Source organism: Catharus ustulatus, chromosome 3, assembly GCF_009819885.2.
Source record: "Catharus ustulatus isolate bCatUst1 chromosome 3, bCatUst1.pri.v2, whole genome shotgun sequence".
In the NCBI taxonomy this organism is placed as follows: domain Eukaryota; kingdom Metazoa; phylum Chordata; class Aves; order Passeriformes; family Turdidae; genus Catharus; species Catharus ustulatus.
Genome location: NC_046223.1, coordinates 44,632,700 through 44,648,459, shown reverse-complemented (window position 1 = coordinate 44,648,459; position 15,760 = coordinate 44,632,700).

The window sequence follows — 15,760 nt, the reverse complement described above, 5'->3', positions numbered from 1 at the left end:
GAACCCAGGAGTCCCCTGGGTTTTGAGAAGGGGATCTTGCCAGTTTTCACAGAAAGCATTAACAGGGAGCACACTGTGAGCAAGCTTGTGGAAGGCAGGGAATATGGGACAGGGCTGTTTTAATTTCTGTTACCACAGTAAAATCCTGGCCTGGGCCCAAGACTTCTCAAAACTGCCCAGTACCTACTCTAATGATGATAGCATTCAGAGGTAAACCTGTTCCTATGCAGATGGGACAGACAAATGTCACAATAAATAGTTCAGCAGTCTATCTTTAGAGCAGAGCTCCTGCACATTGACAGAAAAGTAACTATTTCACCCACTCTTTTATATAGTCCTGATGTCCCTGATGTCCTGATGTCAGTCAGTCTGACTGACCTTTCACTAGTGTGAAACCTCTGAGGGCTATTTTCATCCTAGTGTAAATCAGCAGAGCTTCGAGGTTGGCATCACAGGAGGTTCTTACCTCATAGGGACTGTCCCAGCACAACCTTCCTCTGGAGCACACCTCTGGGCAGGAGATAACAGGATCTGCTGTACATGCTGACTACTGCTGGCTGTGGCTGTCCCCACTGCCAAAGGAATCCTGAGCCAATCACTTAGAATTTCCCTCTTCCTTTCCTTAAGAGAGGCCCCATACAAGTACCAGTATCTTCCCTTCAGGCAGTGTTTCTGCCACCCTGCTCCCTCACTGCAGCCACTGAGGAGACGAGCAGTGCAGTTCTCTGTGGTCTTCTATGGTCAGGAGAGAGGGAGGTGCCTGCAGAAAGCAATTTATTCCTCCTAAAATCTTAACCAAGTCTCTCTCTGAGAAAGTGCCAAGGACAACTTTGCTCCTGACATTGGTTCTTCATTTAGACACCTAAAATGAGGTGTGGACAAATCCACACCCTTCTGCTTCTTGCATGATGTTTCACAAGAAGTGTTGTAATTCTCCTGCGTGCTGCTCTCAGCCACTATGCTAGATAGGATGTTAGATAAAGTACATCCACCCACATTCTGGCACAGCTCTTTCCCCCAAGTGACATAAATGATAATTTTCATCTTGCTTCACTAGATATTCAACATTGCCTAGTGCAAAAGATGCATATTCTCTAATTTGGCTGTGATCAATAACACAGTTCCTATCTCTCAGTAACAACAGCCCACAACACCGAGGGTTGGATACTGTGCGGTGATTGTCAAATTTGCTGTGTTTTGTGATCAATAGCCTGAGAGTCTTTCTCAGAAAGATTTGCATTGCATGATCAACAGCAATAGTAGTCCAAGCCAAGCTGATGAAAGAGACAGTTAATCCCAAAGAGCCAAGTCCCTGGAATGTGCCCTGCTCTGGGAGGGCATCACTCAGCTACGTACATACAGCTGGGTATGTCTGGTATAGCTGAAGCTAATAACTAGCCAGAGGTCAGGGCTTGGTTGGTGTTGGGGTTTTTTCCCCCCTTTTTTTTTTTTTTTTTTTTTTAAAGCAAGAAAAACTTCCACAGTTGTTCCACGGGAAAAGAACAAGTAATCTACTGCACAGAATATATGCAGTTTTCCTTGTTTCCTCCTTGTTTACTTTCACCTTCTGCTAGTGTAATTTGAGTGACAAGATTTTTCCTAACACTAAATTAGGATAAACTGCTGTTGTGTGCAACAGATGAAGGGGAATAACCATCAGGCTTTTAACAAATGAGGAGTATGTGCACAGGGCAGAGACTGAAATGCATAAACTTTGCACTCTTTTACAAAAACAGCCAAAGCCACAGGCACACAGGTAGAGTCCTACAGCTGTAGGGTGTCTAGGCTTCACTTCCCACTCTCCCCTTTCCCTGGAGGCAGCTACTGCTGAGCTGTGACAGCTGAGCTGCATGTGAAGCAACTCCTAAACCACTTGAAGTTTTCAACCTGACATGTTAAAGCAAACTCCCCTTACCTAAGCAGGGGAGTGAAAGGAAGCCCAAAGCATGATTCTTCAGGGAGGTAAAACACTGCCAGTGTCCCGTGGTACCTGAGGAGGTACCTGCACTTATGAATGGCCAAGACACTCCAGGACACAGTGGTTTGCACCTGCTTTGCCCAGATGCACATGCCTACACCCTGCTCAGTGCAGTAAGGGACATGCTCTGAGTCACATTCAGTGCAGTCAGGTCTGAGCCAACCACATGTGAACACCAGCCAGAAGCCAGCCTGTGAAACAGGCTTTCCTCATCATTGATCCTATGGAGCTACACACACCCTGGCAATGAAGCACTATCTCTAAAAAGAATCCCAAACATAAGAGGAAACAGCAATGACAGTCAAAGCTAGAACCACATGAAACTGCATAGGTAGGCCATATCACCTATGGTGTCTGGGCATCACTTGGCTGCATGCAAAACTGCTGACTGACAATACAGAGGCCTGAATTAAATGAGCTTTGAGATGAGGTCCAGTCACTGACTATCTGCACTTTTCTAGGCTGCTGCAATATAAAATGGAACAGGTCTGTGTTGATCATAAGTGAAGGTACCAAAATATGTCAACCCTTTGTGTGGTGCTTGGTAGAGCAGACCCACGGAATGTTGCACTTCAGGGGACCTGGCTGGGTCTGACTAGCCAAAGCCATTTCTCTTGGCTCCCCAGCTGAACTGGCAAAGTTGACTTTTGCCACTCCAAGGATAAAAGGCTAGGACTGGGACTGGCTCTTACCACTGAAGAGAACATAGAAATGGTCAAGCTATTACAGGGAGCTGACAGAAGATCTTGGAGTTGGGCATGCTGTCATAGCACCAGAACAGGAGGCAGAAACAGCAGAGGTGGAAGCAGAGCAGCACTTTGTATCCTCCCATTCCAGCTTCCCAAGCTCTGCTCTAAAATACCTAGGAAAGCCACCAGCATTCCAGCTACTTACTTTGCCACCAGTGACAGCCAACTTAAGTGAGCATTCTCCGTGTCTTGCTGCCTCAAAGCCCAGAAACAGCTTCATTTCTCCTGGTGGAGGGAAGATGCTGCTTTTATTTCTCTGTCAGACTTAGAAAAGCCACAACATAGCAGAGCAGATAGGAGAGCCCAGATAAAGGAGGAAAGCACAAGCTGAGTATGGGGCCAGGTACCCAAGTCATCAATTCGCAGGTAACTTGGCATGCCTAGCATGAGGCACCTGAGAGCTGGGTGGGAACTAAAATGTGGGGCTGGGAAATCGTGTAGCTGACAGGGCACACGGCTGTGCCCTACGTGCTGTAAGCTCATTCTGCTTACATTCTGCTTACGTGCTGGGAGGGACAGAGTTCCTCCTGCCTGGCACAGAGCTGCCTCAGCCCTGGGCTGCGTGCTGCCCAGCTCGCACCTTGGCCCCACTTGGATTCACACACACCACACAATGCCTTCACACTGATATATTTATCAAGCTAAAAAAAGTTCTGGTTAGCTGTTGTGTTGGCTGTGAGGCTGAGTTGTGCTATCTAGGAGGGGAAAAGAGGTCACCTGGAGCTGTAAAAATCTCACAAGCCTGCAAAATAAGGAGGGCAGCATGCTCGTGGGAGGTTGGATATTTACAGAAGTGGAAGAATTCCAAAACAGAAATAATTCATTTTCACTGCACAGTCTGTCCCCCCACCATAAAAAAAGTTTTGCTTTTTACATATTTCCTGGAATATGTGATTGCACTAGAAGAGCATTTTATGCTCCTGTTATGAAAGGGAATCCAGTCCAGTGGGACAAAGTCATTCTTGGAATAACTTTCAATGAAATCAAGAGTTACAACTGGACTGACTTCAGTGTAACAAGTCCTCGGGATATTGGTGGCTGCTGCAGTCATGTTTTTGTAGGCAGTCTGGATCTACAAGTTTTCCTAGTATAATAATTGCAGTAAGAACTGTTTTGTAACCAAACTCGTTTATGCTGGCAAAATCCCTTCTTTGGATGATAGAGAGGTGACTTATACCACTTAATTTCTTCCAATTTTTACTTGGGAGTTGCTGTTCTATTATGAAATGTCTTTATGCTGTCTGCACAACAGGTGTGAATGATTACTTCTGCGTTGTAACAGTACCCTTTTCTAGCACAGACAAGCTAAAATGTCTAAACTATTTTATTTTGTATAATGCAAATACGAGGATACAGTTGGGAAAGAAAGAAACTACTATCTTGAAACAAAATAGATTGATGCCCCAAGGTAAATTCTGTGTGACAGTAAGAGAACAGAATTCACCAAAATAATCTAGATCATTTTCTTTCAGTATTTTTATTATGGTTGGGATCTTTATTTCCTAAGCAATCTACATAAACATTTGCATGGACTCATAGCCCGTATATGTCTATTTTCATGTCTAAGATCCAAGTTAATCTTGTTTGCAGCATGCAAAGAACTTGAGCAGGACGTGATACCACTTCATGTCATCCCCATTTAGAAGTGCAGTAGCCCTGCAGTATCACTGCCTTGCTACCCCAAGGGGCAGATTTGCCATTGCCAGTTTGACTGCAGATGGTCTAAGGAACTTCTGGGAAGCAGATGTTCCCTGGAGAATCTCCTGGAAGTGAAAGGGAGCATGATAAAGAGAACAAAGTTCCAGGGGTAAAAATCTAAGTATGCAGAAATATGAGGCATCTCATTGAAGGTGGTATTTTGTCCTGGAAAAAAAATGGATATAGGGTCAGAAGGTTCTTAAAGCAAAGATAAGCAGATGTGTTTGATGGTTTAAAATCAGTGAAACTCAATCAGTGCTTGTAGGGAGAAAATTCACAATATTTCCGCATGTATGGCACACATCTTAGAAAAACTCCAGATCGGTACCTTAGTGTTCCTTAAAATAAGTCTCAGAGATAATTCACACATCCCAGCAGAGATGAGAGAGCTGATGAAGGACAAAGAGTCTATGTAGGATCTGAAAGAGAAGAAGGAGCTTTGGCATACCTGAATTTGCAGATTGCTTCTGAGTGGCCCATTATGGGTTAGAATAATGAAAAGCAGGCCCCTTGTCTTAAAGCCTCCCCTTGACAACCTGTTTCTTGAGGCAACTTGGAGCTCACAGCAATTAGGCTGTGGGTGGGAGGAATTTGCTCTGGGGGTGCCAGGGCTGTTCTGGCACTCTGTAACTGGCTTTCCCCAGGGTTCCTCACTCTCCTGCCCATCACAGGAGTAAAGCATATCCTCGATGTGACAGCACCGGGGCCTCGGGACACCAGGAAAGGTGGTGTTGGAAACAAACAGCTATTGCCAGTGATTCAATGGCCTGCAGCTCATTTGCAGGGAGGCCCAAGGGGTGTGCTCCTTCCTGCAACAACTGGGGCACAGCAAAGTCACTCCACCCATTGTGCACGTGCAAAGAAACCCATCTGCATGTACAGAGAAATACCATCAGCCACAATATAAATGGACTTGTATGAGTTAGGTTAAATTCTTCTTTTACTGAGGTAAGGAGGTCAGTGGGAAGGGGTGACAAAACAGCAAGCAAAGAAAACATCTTCTGTAGCAGTCCTGTGAATGTGTATGCAGCTGCAGGGTCAATGAATGTGTGTCTCACAACCAGACAAAAGATGTTGCAGCAATCAAGGTATAAGAGGAGAGTCTGGCACAGTTTGGGCTACTAGGCTGCAAAAAAAACCCAAAAAAACAAAAAAACAAAAAAACAAAAAACAAACGAAAAAAACCCAAAAAACCTCAAAAAACCCAAAAAAACAAACCCACCCAAACTGTATCTAGTAGATATTACCCAAAAATAGTCTGCAAGACTAAAAATAGCATGGATATATCAACATCTAAAAAGACATCAAAAATGAAGCCCATAAAGATTGTAAGTCATACGAGATGCAGAATTTTAGAGGTTATAAAAGACAGTGATGAAAATTAAATTATACTAATTCACACTACCTAGTTTCAATCTCCTATCACCAGAGCCAAAACAAGCAGACAGCTTTTTACTGTTTTTTCATTTTTTCTGGGATGTACAAACAGAAAGTGCTGTATGCCAGACCTCCCATGCTTCTCATATACAGACCATGTTTCCTGCTTGCACAAGCCTCTCTTCTGCCAGCACCTCAAGCATGTGCTTTGGTGGCTACCTCAAAAAGTGCCTGGAGGACTGAAAAGGCAAGAAGCAAGAAACTGTCTGTGTCTGGACAAACAGACTGTGTGAATCCCAGGTCAGACATCTGTCTCAGGTTTGCAGGGTTTTGCAAATATTTTGTGTGCCATCTTCTCTTGCCCGTGGGTTAGGATGCCCACCAAACGAAGGTGGTGTCCTGGCGTTGAACAGACAGCAGCAGATCTCACTATGGACAGGGACTGGCAGCTCACATAAGCTGCTGCTTAGTAAGTCTTGGCACCACCAGGGCTATAGCCAGCTGCCTGGGGGCATTTTAGACTTTAGTTACAGACCCAGAACCCTTAGTTAAGCATATATCCTGCTAAGATACTCTAATCTTTCATCTGATGTAACTCTCCATCCCTGCTCAGGGGTATTAAAGGTTTAGTTCAGCATTTGCAACAGGACCCAGATAGATGAAGAGCTTAAGGTGAAAGGGTAAGCTAAGCAGAGGGGCTGCAGCAGAGGCTGATCTGTTCTGGGGAACAGCAGAGAGCCCTATCATTGGTGCTGTATGCTGCTGCAAGCACTGGACACGAGCCAGCTCAGCATGAGCAGTCCCTGCATGAGCACACTCCCAGGAGAGACAAGGGCAACCACGGGAGGGGCAGGTAGGCTGCTGTGGCAGCTGCAGCACCCCCTGGGGCAGCACAGGGAAAGGAAGGGAGGGAACAGCTATACTCAAAGCCCTGCTTGCGCAGTCACAGCCTGTCTGCAACCACAGCCTGTAAGCAGCCATATGGACCCAACCAGGCTGGAGACTCAAGTCTTCTTCCAGCTGTTGTTGAAGTGTCAGTACCCCAGTCCAGTCCCACCCTGGCTGTTATCATTCTCCTCCTAACCACCACTACCCTCCCTGGTTTGTCAGCACAACTGTTTGTACATGCTCCCCCGATCCTCTGGAATCAAAGTGAGCCAGGCTAGCTCAGGCAGCTGAAACACAAGGTCTGCCTGTATCTAGTGCAATGCTAGTAAATAGGTCAAGGAAAGCTGGCGGGGTGCGTGTGTGCCTGAGTGCTGGGTGAGTGGTAATCTCCTCAGCCGACAGACCTGGAGTTTAGGAGTTTACAGACTTAGGCACCTCTGTGCTGATACACCCCATGCACCCATGAGCTGACTTTGGCTACTGTTCAGTGCAAGCTACACCAAGAGGGTGAATCTGGTCAGAGGAACTCCAGATGTGCCCAACACATTTTCATCTCTACATGCTCCTTGACTTCCTTTTTTCCCCACTGGCAGTCAAACAGAAGGTTCCATTGAGGTCCAGCTGGAGTAAAGCAGAGCCACACTATCCTACACACACTGCCAGGGGCACAGTCCCACCTCCTGGAACAACAGGGTGTGAAAGCAGGGGGTGTGGGTGGTCCTGGCCATGCAGGGTGCATTCCCTCTGCCTCAGCACACAAGAATGTGATGCCGCTGAGCTGCCTTCTCACACCAGCAGTTTTGGTGCCCCTAGTTGCTTGCAGCTAATGAGAAATGGTTTTGGTCATGCTTTAAATGCTCAGATCTTGACTCCTGGGACCTAGCAATGCTCTCCTCCTATGTGTAATACTTGTCCTGTGGTGTAGATGGGTTTGGGGTTGAGCTTATGAGAGCACAGAATTTGCAAGTTGTCACCTCTTCCTTCCTTCCTTCTCAAGCACTCTCAAATCAAGATGCCACAAACAAACCACTTTCTTGCAAGTGCCTGTACTACTTACTGTTTTATGTAATTCAGAACTGCAAAATCACTTTCTCTGGATACCTTAGCAGGCATCAGTGTGAGATTCTCTGTCAAGGGATCCAAGGAGACCTGGTGTTGACTTCTCTGTGAAAGCAAGAACCTTACTCTCTAAATAAGATAATTATCATGATGGTGTTTGTGCCCATTCTTGTTTTTGGGGACTCTCTCTTTGCCACCATGACTCATAAAACTCATTAAGCCAGAGTATGCCTAGCAAAACATTTAATTACACAGCAGTTGCAGGGTAGTGACGGAATCTATGTTTAACAGGCTGAAAGCAAGATGGCTTTATCTACAAAGCTGTTTAGATGTCAGTATAGCCACTGCCATCCATAAGGCTGGGCATGCCATACCAGGCACCAAACCAGCAAGGAGGAAGGTAAAATTTGTGCCAGGAGTTGGTTCAAAACACTAGTGATTTGCATAAACAGTCTGAAAACCTGCCTGTCATCACCATGTCTGGGGCAATGTGTAGAAACATTATCTGGTAAATCAACAGCCTTGCACTGCACAGTGACCTAGATAGGAAATACGATGCAAGAAGGGAGAAGGTGAGACTGTGCACTGTTGTAACACAAAGATCAGGTTATTTGCTGCTTTTATTCTAGCTATGAGTTTAATAGTCAATAAACCACTAGAAAACAAGTTCTAGCCTCTCCCTTCTTTCATAGACACTCTCACACAACACAGCATAAAGCTAGACCAATTTATGAACAATGCATTTCAGTACTTAGCAAAACATTAACAAAATATTCTTAAAACCACTGTACACATCTCAGCTAAGGGTGCACAACTTCAAGAGTACAGCCTTAGGGTGTCTGAGAAGCTGCTCAGAGGGATTACAGCAACATTGGAGTGACTTCGTGTGTGTGAACAGGCTTGTTTACATGAAGAAACTCTCTTTCCATTGTGGCCTTTGAGACTGCAGGAGACGATTCAGTTGCAGCAGGCTGGGATATACGAGGATGATTTTGCTCACTGGAATAAAAAAGCAAAGGGAAGTTTTTGGGACACTGTTGGAAATCCCCTCCCATTTGTACATTTTGTCCCGATTACTTAGAAGCCAAGCATGACTAAGTGCTTTGCCATCAGTTTTGGTTTTGTGAGGTTTTTCTCCTTGTAATTTATCTTACAATTGGCACTTTGTATGATACATTCTAAGGTCTGGTGTTAAAACTCTACCATAAAACCTCAGCACACTGAAAGAAGCAAGCAGTGTTCTGGTACAGAAAACACACCTTCCTCAAATTTAAAGAGATGAAGAAATGTTACGTTTTTTAAAAGAAATTGTAGCTAGATAATACTTTCAAATACTTTCAGGAAGACAGAGGAATGATAGCCTTGTAGGGCAGTGGCTCCGTTTTCCTACACATATCAAAGGTCTTTGAGATCAAACAATAACTTATTTATAGAGCAGTGTTCAACATGCAGTCTGTAAGCAGAAAAATAGTTTGCTTTCATTTTTTCATTCTTCTATAGACAGAATATTGTCTCCAAAATTAGCTGCCTTGTTCAATCTGAATTACTGAGCTGAGCCAAAATTAAGCCTCTGTTTTATATTTTCAGATTTTTTTCCCCCTAAAAGTAACCAAACAAGTAATGGACCATGCCTCTTTCAAATGTATAGTATACAAGACCTTGATATTGCCATGAGGCTGTCAGAGTGAAATTTTCCTTTTTCAATCCCATATTTTAAAGTTATTTCTTTTGAAAATAATACATGAAACTTTACCCAAACACAATTTCCCCCCTAAATTAAACTGTAGCTAAATCTTGGAAAATACACTGTAGCTAAATTTTGGAAGACTTTTTAATTTTGGAAGCTAAATATTGTAGCTAAATTTAGGAAGTGCTTTTTAATCTGCCATCACAAAGGACCTACATTAGTGAAAAGGGAGAGTGTTAGGTCAGAATCTTCTAGCTTCTGTAGCAGTCACCTGCTTTTCTTCTATATTTACATATTTTTAGAAACAAAATTCCAAGTGTTTTGCTCTTGAGACAGTCCAAAGTTATGTTTGTGATTACTCTGTCACATTTTCTCACACTCATGACAGTCCATCAGAAAAATTGAATAATTTCTACATGGTAAATGACGGCATTTCTTACAGCGTGTATTGCTGTATTCACTGGTCCCAGTGAAACCATTTCTCCATTTGTGGTGGGAAGGGAAAGATCCCCTCTTCAGGAGTGTTTCTGGACCGATTGAGGCAGGTAATTTTTTTTGTCATTTGCAGCTGATCGTCACTGCAGCTGAATTTTCCACATTGCTGGCAGTAGTTTCTGTATAGCATCTAAGGGAATTTCTCCCTCCACATGCATTTTTGGGAAGAGCCTTACATCTTATTTATTCTCCTTACAACCTATCCTCACACCTCATCTAATAATGAAGGAGATCCTGTTCCCCTTCCTGGTCCAACCACACTGCTCCACAACTCTGCTTCCTCTGCCTCCATCAGCACTCCCCCACACAACAACATTGCAAAACCTCCTCAGGGATGAAGACCTCCTCTATTTATAGAGCACTGAGGCTAGATGAAAGTTTCCTGAGTTTTCTGGAAGAGCTCACATCTAGCTGCTCTGAAGTCTTACAAAGGGAAACAAGCTTGCACCTTTCTTTAGAGCTTTGCGTGGCGTCTAACAATGACTAAACCTTTGCAGTACAGTATGTAGTGCACCAGGCATGTGTTTGATGTTATACATTGGTATGTATTTACAAACCTCTGAAAACTTTTCTTCCTGACATGCTTGGGGCAGATTCTTTACCATGAACCCATCATATTCTCAATTGATTTTTGTCCTAGGTCTGTGATTTAGTGCTATCTTAAGATAGCAGAGAGAAAAAAAAAATGGTTTTAGCTCTGTGCTGTGGTTTTTCCTTAAAAGATTGAGGCTGATATTTTTAAATCAAAAATAAGGTTCCATAAACAAATGCACTGCTGCATGTTGCTCTACAAAGATGTGATTAACCATTTCTTTTACTCGTGTCACAAGTTAAATACTGAATATGCTTTAAAAAGTGGATTAATGGCTGTAGCTAAAATAAGGTAGGAGTCAGGCTGGGTTCACGGGATGGGCTCATCCACAAACACAGTCTGTGTGCCTATATGAGCTAGCCGTGTTCAGCCTCTGAAACGAAAAAAAAAAGAAAAAGGCAGCAAGCCCTTGACTACTTTTGCCCACAGCACATGGCTTTTATTGGAGGATGTGTTTGCACAAAGGGAGGAGTGTTGCCTCCCACACAAATTTCAACAACCATTTGAACAATTTGGTAAATAGGTGAGAACAGAGTCTTCATCTATTGTCTGCCTATCCCCTCCGGTCAGAAGTCAATCACACAGTGAGGAAGCTCTAATCTAAAGGAGAAATCCTTTTTAGGAATCTGCTTTTTAATGAAAACTCCTGAACTGGTCCCAGCATTACCAACAATCTGAGGGTACACACATACGACCCCATACAAACAAATGAACAAACAACAAACAAAACACGCCCAAAACAACAACAAAAAAAGAGAGAATAATTCCAGGGAGAAAATATAAGCCTAATGCAACAGGAAAGGAAGAAAAGTGAAATCCACCTCCTGACAAGATAAGTGTTATCATCTTCTCTTATCTTCTCTTCCACTGTAAGTGGATGAAGAAGGAGCAAATTGCTTCTTGACCTGTTTTTTGCTTCTGCATAAAAATGAAAGGCCATTTCTTCTAGTACCAATAAATGCCATGTTTTCTCTAAGTCACTAATTAGCTGACTGGATGAGCAAGGAACAGGTTCAGGTGACTCTAACAGTGACAAACTGATGCAGAATGATAGCAAGACTCAATCACAACCCTGCACTAATTACAGCTCTGTAGCACATACTATCATTCTGAACACAAAACAAGGATGTTAATAATACAAATTCAGCGGTGAGCTTGCACAAAATCCTTGTAAGCTTAATTTTCCAGGACTTAATATTTTAGTACTGCTTTGTAAAAGCTCTCCAATGTAAAATTCCACCATTATGTTTCAGTGGATGCATAAACAGCATTGTGACATCTGAATGCCCATTGAAAGAGATAAAATGAATAGTGTCTGTTTAGATCATGCAGGGAGGAGACAACAATTTTGATAATATGGGAATTTAAATTATTTTATATCTGCTACTAGCATTCCTGGTTTAGTAAATATCCATCCTTGGTATAAGTTGCTTGGGATGTACTTTAAAACGTGATGAAATACCTTACTCTGGTATTAATCAAAGAGTATGTGCACAGAGGGTTGTGCTTGTTAGCATAGGAAGAATAAGAAGACAGAGAACACCATCATAATGAGTGTGCATCAATATAATAAGTTTTAATATCATATTTGTTCAGCTCTAAAATATCAATAACTATTATCATCAAAGTCAGAACCTTTGAACTACTAAAACCTAAAAAGAAAAAGAAAGAAAGAAACAAAACCTTACAAAATTGGAGTCCCTGGAATGCTATTTGCACCATTAATAGCTTGAAACACCCCTCCTTGCATCCTTAGATAGCAATATCAGATGATGCTAGCCATTATCCCGTCTTGGGACAGAATATCCTGTACTTTGGACCTGCTGATTCCCTCAAGACAGTTTCAAAATTAAAAACTTCTCTTCAGTCAGAGAAGAGAGAAAGTAGAAATGGGTCGAGTTACATAATGTGAAGTAAATAAGAGTGCAGTTACATGACATGACTGAGTCAGTTTACTATTCTGATTTGGGTGGTCCCACTTTTCCCTCCAGACTCCTGGCCCTGCTGATCCACACCCTCTCTTACACCACATCAAACCACTTGGCAAGCTGATCCAACTTGTAAATCCAACTGAAAACTCCTCTCTTGGACTGACTCACTAAAGGGCTTGACAAGAGTAATGCCAAGGAGAATGGCTTTGGAGGGAGCAGAACCACCCCTTCTGGTGGCAGCAATTCAACACCATGTCTTAAGTGAACCACAACAGAAGAATCGTTGAAGAAGGGCACGAGAGCAGCACTGAAAGCAAACAGAAGAGCATGGAGTAAACTCCTGTGTCTTTGGGAAGAGTGGAAATGCAAGAATAGACATTGCAAAGCCCTTGGGATGGGGTAGACACTGAAGGGTGCAATGGCAGGAGAGCAACAGGACTTTGAATCGCGTTATGCATCAGAGAGGGGCATGGGAACACAGGCGCTGTCCTGGCAGGAGGAAGAATGGGTAGTGATGGAAAACACGGTACTGAGTCCACCTGGATGGCAGAGGCTCTTTGGGATTCAGGCTCACAGTGCTTGTGTCCGTGTGTGAGTCTGTAGCCAGCCCTGGCAAAGATGAGTTCTTCGGGACAGATCTGCTACTTGGATCGTTTTAACAAAATGTAAGCTATAATATTGTATCCCCATTGTTCAAGAAAAGAGGGAGGACACCATTGTTCCCTCGAAAAACAAACAAAAATGAAGCCTGTCCCCATTCTTCTCAAGAAACTGCCTCATCAAAAAAAGAAAGAACAAAAATCAAACCACTGAGTGCTATTGAGGAATACCACCTAGTCAGTCTTATCAGCTCAAAACCTCACTCACTATTATCTTTTCCTTCCTCTCTTAAATTACTGAGACAGGTCTCATAGCAGCAAATGTTTTAAGCTTACTGTTTTCTTGGAATCTCCCCTTCTCATACAACTGCCTCCATAAGAAAAAGAGTTTAGGGGTATCAGAAATTGTGCTGGTCATCTGGAGAAAGGGAAAAGAAACTGAATCTTCATCCAAAGATAAAATGTCTGGGTTTTAAACAAATTTGTCTTCACACTTTCAAGGAACACTTCTTGAGTTCCTCTCTTGAGCTCTGGGTAACTGTTCCTAGGTAACCAGAAAAAAAAAAAATAAGGTTGGAGACTTTGTAACTCATTAAATAGCACAATATATTGCAAGGCATGAGCTGAGGTATTCTCAAGCTTCCCAAGCCATGGGGCAGAGGGCAAACTGTCCTTGCCTACACCCCAGGGCATCCCTGTTCTCTTCTCCAAGTACAAGACCAGGCACTGGCAGAAGAAAGAACTACGTGCCTGGCAGCTGAAAGACAAGGAAAGAGAAAATATGATGTGCAATAAATCAGGTACACACAAAATAATCGTGGCAGGTCACATCATCCCAACACTGCTCGGCATTGTTTCCACCTTAATGATCTTTCAGCATGTCACCGTGCTGAATCATGATGACAGAGGGGCAGGAAGCACATATCAGATGCAGAATGAACAGGTCTTTTTGTGATTGTGGTGCTATGAAGCACTGGGCTTTTTTTATGTTGGAGTCCTCTATTCTCACTCTGGAAGACTTGCTGCATCAAAATCAAGAAAAATCTCTGGAGCAGTTCAAATAAATTTGCCCTACATACAGATTAAACAGGAATCTCTCTTTTTTTTGCCCCCAAAACTGCTTATTGCTGTATCAGTGCATGGGTTTCCAATGGGTTTTAAAAATGTTCTTTAAAAGTAATCTTCTGTTCATAACTGGACTTTAAGCACCCTGAGGGCCTGCTGGCTTGCTTAAGTTAGAGGCCAAAAATGTACATAATTGTCAATCTTTAGCAAGACAGGGAGTTCTTTTCTAACCAGAGCCAGAAATACTCCCTCTGGAGAAATCTCACAAACAATGTGAAAAAAAGCTTTTGAACTTTTCATGGTACAGAGTTTAAAATGAGGACAAAACTGGAATGAGTTGGTCTTGAGCATTTTCTCAGCTATGCTGCATCTCCATAGCTTTACAGATACAGACATCTGGAAGCAGAATTTTCAGCTAGAAAGAAAAAAACCCCATTGTTCTATATTTCACTAGCATAATTAATTTTCCTTAAGCATGAATAAAATTATTACAGTAGACAAAAATTTTAGTAAGTATAAATCTCTCCAGATCAACCCTAACCATATTTTTGGTATAATAAAAATAGGCTGTATTCCCAGATATGAAAATGCATATAGTTTCAGACAGATTCAGGGACAGCAAAACCAATTTTAGTTAAACAGCCTGGAAGAATCTCATAATATTAAATACAGTATTAAACACAAGTTTACATAGAGTAATTGAGAATACTCCTTATAATTTAGTCCAACATTTATAAACTCAGATTGTAATGAAAGGTTTTTTCTTTTAAACATTAGACCATTATGATATTCAGTGATAAACAACCAACTTATTCTATTACTTTAATTTCAGCAAAAACTTTCAGGGAAACTCTGTAATGGCATCAACAAGCACTATGCAGAAAGAGAGGTACAGGGTACTGCAGATTATTTTCAGGGCTCTGAGCCAAATTCTCTGTTGTCCCAAGCGCCCTTTGCCACGTCATACTGTGGAAAACACCAAGTTCTTGGCGTATCATAGCCTGGATCTTGAAAAGTTCTGAGACTCCTTCAGTTATGCTATCCAAGTGATTTGAGGGGACTCTGTGTTTGGTCCTGTGCTCCTCTGTAATGGCTGACACTAGTCCTGACAGGCAATAACCCCACACCTTCCAGATCACCTCTACTGGATGACCCTTTCCTTGCTTTCCAGAAACAGGGACCAGGGGAGGTAGCTGGGAGATGAATAAGCCGTGTTAACCCTTTGAGTACCTCAGGAAAAAAGTGAGCATTCAACAGAGGAGCACTTGCATAGCCTTGTGGATGTACTCTGTACACTTTGTCCTGATTAGAAAGGAAGTGAGTTTAACAGAGAATCCAACTCAAGACAAACAGTTCTCTCCTTTAACTTGGAAAATCCACAACTGTTACAGTTCACTTGCTAGTATGAAAAGCAAACTTGAAAAATGGCACTGTTGAGAGCAGTGAATAATGGTCTAAGTGGAATAGCAGCAGTCAGGCTAAAGAACTTGGTAGAGTGGTCTGGGTGGAAGAGAACAAATGCTACATACCCCCAAGTTCTGACTTTTAATTATGATGCTGTTGTGGAAATCCATCTGTGTCACTGATGCCTGACCCTACCACACACCTCAGCAGCACATGTAGCTTCCAAGAGGCCTTCTGG